Genomic DNA, 5,338 nt, shown 5'->3' with positions numbered 1-5,338 from the left:
GCAGACCCCGCGGGGCAGCAGGACCAGCAGATCCAGCCCAGCACCAAGCCGGCGGTCCTCCTGGGACACCCGGAGACTGCTCCGTACTGCCGCAGCACCCTCCGTACAGACCCCAGGACTTGGGTGTCTTCTGACACAGGGAGCTCTTCAAACCGGGGAAGAGTTTGCTGCGTGATCCTGACTTTGGTCTTCTGGAACGTGTTAGCACCCAACCTTTAAAATACAAATAATAGGATGAATCCCAATTTAATCAACAGCTACAAACTGTACGCTGTTGGCACAGCAAAGCTTGGGGCGGTACTTCTTGCGATAGTCCTGATCTTCTTGTGGGTGGCTGTGTGAACCGTAAACCAGATGTCAGTGCCATTTTTTCAGCCTCTAATTGCTCTGTCATTAAGCATAAAGGTACCTGAAAAGTACATTTCTATGACAAAAAGAGTTTAAATCGTCTTTGTGAATTTCCATCTCTCCATCTCAAAATGTTTATTTTTTTTAAATCAAAAGCTAATTTACATGCCTGACTGCTCATTGACAGACCGGGGAATTGAAGCAATCCTTTACCTCCTTCCCATGCGAAAAAAAATAAAAAAAAAAATAACTTTTTCCTCGTTATTAGGTATTGGCAAGGCAGACACCAGCCAATTACCCTATGAAAAATACATCAGCACCCTCCCCCCCGTCGAGGCAGCCGCGCGTTGCCAGGTGACAGAAACAACGCGCTACCAACGGTGCACAGCGTTCGCTGCAGCCGACGAGCTACCGGCTATTTCTGTCCCACGCAGGAACCGAGCATCCAGGATCCCCCCCCACTCCTTTTATTTGATTTTTAAATTCTTATCAAGCACCACGTGCTTTCGTCAGCAGAAGCAAGGACGGCAGGTCTGCAATCTGCAAGCAGATGGAGTAACTAGGACTGAAACAAACTGTCCTCCAGCTGTTGAAACAGCGGTTGATTCAGGTACTGTCTCCAGCCAGCGCTAACCCGGAGCCTGCAAAGGCTCCTGCTGACACCCAAGCAGGTCCAGTTGCTGAAATAGATAGACTTTCCAGAACAATATATATACTTAAAATACAGTCATTTCCAAGGCAGACCTGGTTAACCATAAAACACTAGGTGCTGCACAACAGAAAATATAGGAGGGGAATACTGAAGGTGAGGACACTACAGTAAACTTGACTTTTATGAAGGAGCAACATGGGAAGTTTATAGCCAACACAGGGAGGAGATCTTTTTCTAACAAACTGTTAGAAACTTCCAAGCGTTTTCCTTTCTCAGAGGCACACACATCCTTCTGTTGCCTGTACCAAAACCCAGCTCTTGGTTTCTGTTCACCTTAACTCTTGCTTACAAAAGTTACACACGCGCAAAGATTTTTTTACTACTTCAACACAAATCATTTCATATTAGCAATCCCTTGGAGCGCTGATACTGTAGCTGGTGAGGTGCAAACCCTGAACAAGAAACGCAGAAAGCTAAGCAGAAAACAAAAGGCAGCAGAGGGATTCAAACAAGTAGAGAGAGGGTGGGCGACGGGGGAACCCTCCGCTCCCCTGACGACCTTCGTTACTGGGGTGTGATCTCCCCCCGGTCTGCCAGCACTTCTGACCAGGAGGCGCCCAGCTGCAGTGGGACCTTGTACAGAGAGGAAGGGGTTATTTTCTCTCTATGGTGAGATTCCTCTACGAGCACAAATTCACAGCAGTCTCCTTTGTAAGCAGGATTTCATTCCAAGCTGTATTTGGTTTGAAGTTTATTATAACTCCATAACCTTTTTTTATCATCATTTCTTCTCTCTTTTGGTATGTATTGTAGATTATTTTCCTATAGACATATAGACTTGTATGTTTTGCTCTATAATATTACTTTTTGTAGTCCTTGTCCAGCTGTTATCTCCCCCTTTTTATGCTCAAATTCAGCACAAATGGAATTCTTGGACAGGGCCGTGTGCTGAGCTCCTCCAAACCTCCGTTCTGATGTGAACTGTTTCTTCTGTGCTACTTGCTCCAAAACAGATTAGGATCAGTGGCAAATGCTTGACATCCTTCAGGATATCTAGCATTCATACTGTTCTATAATTAACTCTCGTTACCACCTGCATTTGTCTAATTCCAGCAAAAACAACTTTCTTGCCAGTGACCTCACTTTTGGAAGAGCGCAGAGCGCAGTGATTCAGCCTGGGGGTAGGTGAGAGCAGCTACTCCGCCACAGGATTGCTATGCTTTGTGTTGAGGATATTTATCAGTAATCAGATTGCCTCTGAAATGACTACAGCAGTGGATAATCTACCCCCTAGAAAAAACCTGGATATTGTTGGCTTGCTCCTTTATAGCAAATAGGAAGAAGGTGATTATTATACACGCCAAAAGCATCAGCCCTAACGAATGCATGTTCAAAGCACTCTGAGTGCCATTTATTCTTTCCTACGGTGGGTTGGAGAAGGAGTATCCTTTAGAGAGAAAGTCTGCAGAGGAGATACGAAACAAGTCCTCCTTATCTCACTCGCCCTAAAAAATCTCCACTGGTTTTAATTAAACTAAGCAGAGGGTGGCAGTCTGGGCAACATTTCGAGTAGCGGGAAGAAAGGCTTTGTTCAAAAGGTACAGTAGGAGACCAGCATCCCTCTTGGCATCAGCACAGCCCAGACGCCAGCCGAGGGCCACGTCTCCAGCGTGGGGGCGGAAAGAGTGAGCTGCAAGGGTTGAATTTGGCCCCGAACAAACACGGAATGTTGTTCCACATTTCAGAATGCATCGAGAAGCACTCTGCTTTGTGCTCATATCTTTTCCTTTTATGCTTATCTTTTGGCAGAGGTGCTGCAGAATACGTGGCACAGCTGAGGAGATTTTCCGCAAGGACATTTTAAGCTCTCAGGTATGAAAGTTGCTCAAAGTCTACTATTATTATTGCCCTTCAGGAAAAACATCTGTGAAAACTCTGATTGAATTCACTTTAAGGCTTGCTGTTATATTTATAAACAGAACTGCTGGTGATTTGGGTTTCTCAGAAGCCAATTTTGCTGTTTATCTGTAGGAAAAAAAAAAAACCAATATAGAAGAACAAGTACATTTCAGAGGGATGTCTTAAATAGTACAACTAGAAAAAGTTTCCCATCTGCTACAATTCCATTAAATGCTAAAATGTTGAATTTTCAAGCTTGTGATTGGGGTGGTAAAGGTTTAAGCAGTTCTGTCCACATTTATGGTTTGTACCCATCCAGGCATACGGGGATTGTTTATAGATGCCTGAAAGAAGCCTGAATTTGTACACACGGGCAAATTAATTTTTATTAATGAATCATATTGACACATAACCCCCTGCTTGTATGTCACAGATTTCCAAGTATGCAAACATCTTTTGATAGGGAAATAAGGCATTATTAAATGGAAATTCATTTTGAAAACAGTGTCATAAAAATAGCTACTACGTATCTCACTGGTATATATCACAGTACTTTCAGCCTATGCCTGTCTTTATAATAATATTAAATCAATACTTTTCTTCAAAAATGAGCTCAGTATAAAAACTGAAAATATCTTTAATAAATATGCTCTCGTTTGGTTCCAGTTATATAACGGAATAGTCTGGAATGGTTAGCTGGTCTTTTCATTAATGGATGCACTGTGTTTTAAAGCTTACTCCTACTTAGCACATCTTCACCCAGCTTGTTTGTAGTACAAACAGCACAATATAGCCTGCATAGAGGATGATTATGCTCAAGTTTCATAATACTGTCAACAATTGCTTTCAACAAAAAAGATAAGCTATTTCGTATCTTCACTGTCGGTGGAGGACACGGCCTATCCTCATAGGACACTGTATGCATTAAAAGGGGACGTTTAGATTGGATATTTGGAACAATTTCTTTACTGAAGGAGTGTTCATACACTGGAACAGGCTGCCTGGGGAGGTGGTGGATTCCCCATCCCTGGAGGTGTTTAAAAAACATGTAGATGTGGCACTTCAGGATATGATTTAGTAGGAATGGTGGTGTTGGGGTGACAGGTGGACTAGATGATCTTAGAGGTCTTTTCCAATCTATGATTCTATGGAAGAATCCCCTAAACCCATACTGTTTGAACAAATCAACGATATTTGTGCCTAGAAACTGAACGTCCACATTAGCAGGTACTGATCTGCACACGGGCTGATGGTAACAACAGGGATTTATGCCTTTAAACAGAAAACTTGCAAAGTTAGCACGCGTTTTGCAGATGAATCTATCACTTGGTCAGCTCAAAAATTAGTACTGGGAGTTTAAAGAGATTAACCCAGTTAGGTATGCGTGTGGTAGATATGCTTGTGGTATTGCATTTTAAGTGCAACTTGCATTTGTCCTGATTTTCTGGCAATCTCCGCTCTGCTTCTAACTATTTTTAAGGAACAAAGAAAATACCATATTCTATATAACAGGGGAAAAAGTCCCAACCCGGAACAATCCTGCCTGAAGTTATGAAGGACAGTCATAGTTCAGTGGCTATAAGGACCTAAAGAACTGAGTGAACTTCTCATGGTCAGCTAGCAAAATGGGTTTCATGTTAGAATACAATCCTTCCAGGACTTCCTGGTAACCAAACGCAAAAATCAAATTCCCATCTTGATCCCTTTTATTTTTTTCATGTTCTTAAATTTTAGTAGTTTCTTTAAGTAAATTTTGGTAGTTTGACAGTCCTTCATTCTATTTTTAAATAAAATTAATTCAGAAACATGATTATGTATTATGAGATACAGTGCCGATATTCTGCGCCATACAGTATAATGCTAGATTTTCTGTTTCTACCCAGACCCCAAGTTACTGGAACAGAAATCAAGTGCATGGAAGGTTATGGAAACACATTTGTTTTCTTCCCTTCATGCTTCTGAAGAGCTGAGACAGCCTCGAAGCTCCTAAATCATCGGAATTACAGAAGGAAGGGAGATGCGGTCCCCTCGGGAGCTTTTGCGGCAAGAAGGCTGCGATGGCAAAAGCTGTCAGAGACGCGAGGTGAGCGCACGCCTGCTGGCACCGCTCCCCCTGCGGAGATGCTAATTGCAAAGCAGAGATGGGAGGCAAGCGAAGGGAGCATGTGCTTCAAGACAACAAAGAAATTATTAAAGAATTATACGATGAGGGGAGTTTTTCCTTCCTGAAAAACTACTAGAAGCCTCCAGGTGTGGACAGGCTTGTTCTGCAGCCAGTGAGCTGAGCTCCGCTCCCCCGGAGCAGGGGAACTGGGCTGGCAGTCAGCCATGACAGGGACCAATCTTGATGCAAGGATGGCTTTGAAGGACAAGACTGTGCTCTCGCATGGGTAAGGAGGAGAACTGGGCTACGTAACTGCAGATACCAACACGTTATGC

General features: G+C 43.1%; 1 long non-coding RNA gene across 1 annotated transcript; it reads left to right on the top strand.

Annotated features, from left to right (window-relative positions):
• Positions 1-869: 869 nt before the first annotated feature.
• LOC142362672 (uncharacterized) lies at positions 870-5,094 on the top strand. Its single transcript, XR_012765218.1, has 3 exons — positions 870-958; positions 2,810-2,872; positions 4,783-5,094. It is a non-coding gene; the product is annotated as an uncharacterized LOC142362672 (long non-coding RNA).
• Positions 5,095-5,338: the final 244 nt, after the last annotated feature.

The sequence above is a fragment of the Opisthocomus hoazin genome, chromosome 11, assembly GCF_030867145.1.
Source record: "Opisthocomus hoazin isolate bOpiHoa1 chromosome 11, bOpiHoa1.hap1, whole genome shotgun sequence".
NCBI classification, from domain to species: domain Eukaryota; kingdom Metazoa; phylum Chordata; class Aves; order Opisthocomiformes; family Opisthocomidae; genus Opisthocomus; species Opisthocomus hoazin.
Note: the sequence above shows the minus strand (reverse complement) of the source record. Positions and strands in the feature narration are given on the sequence as shown.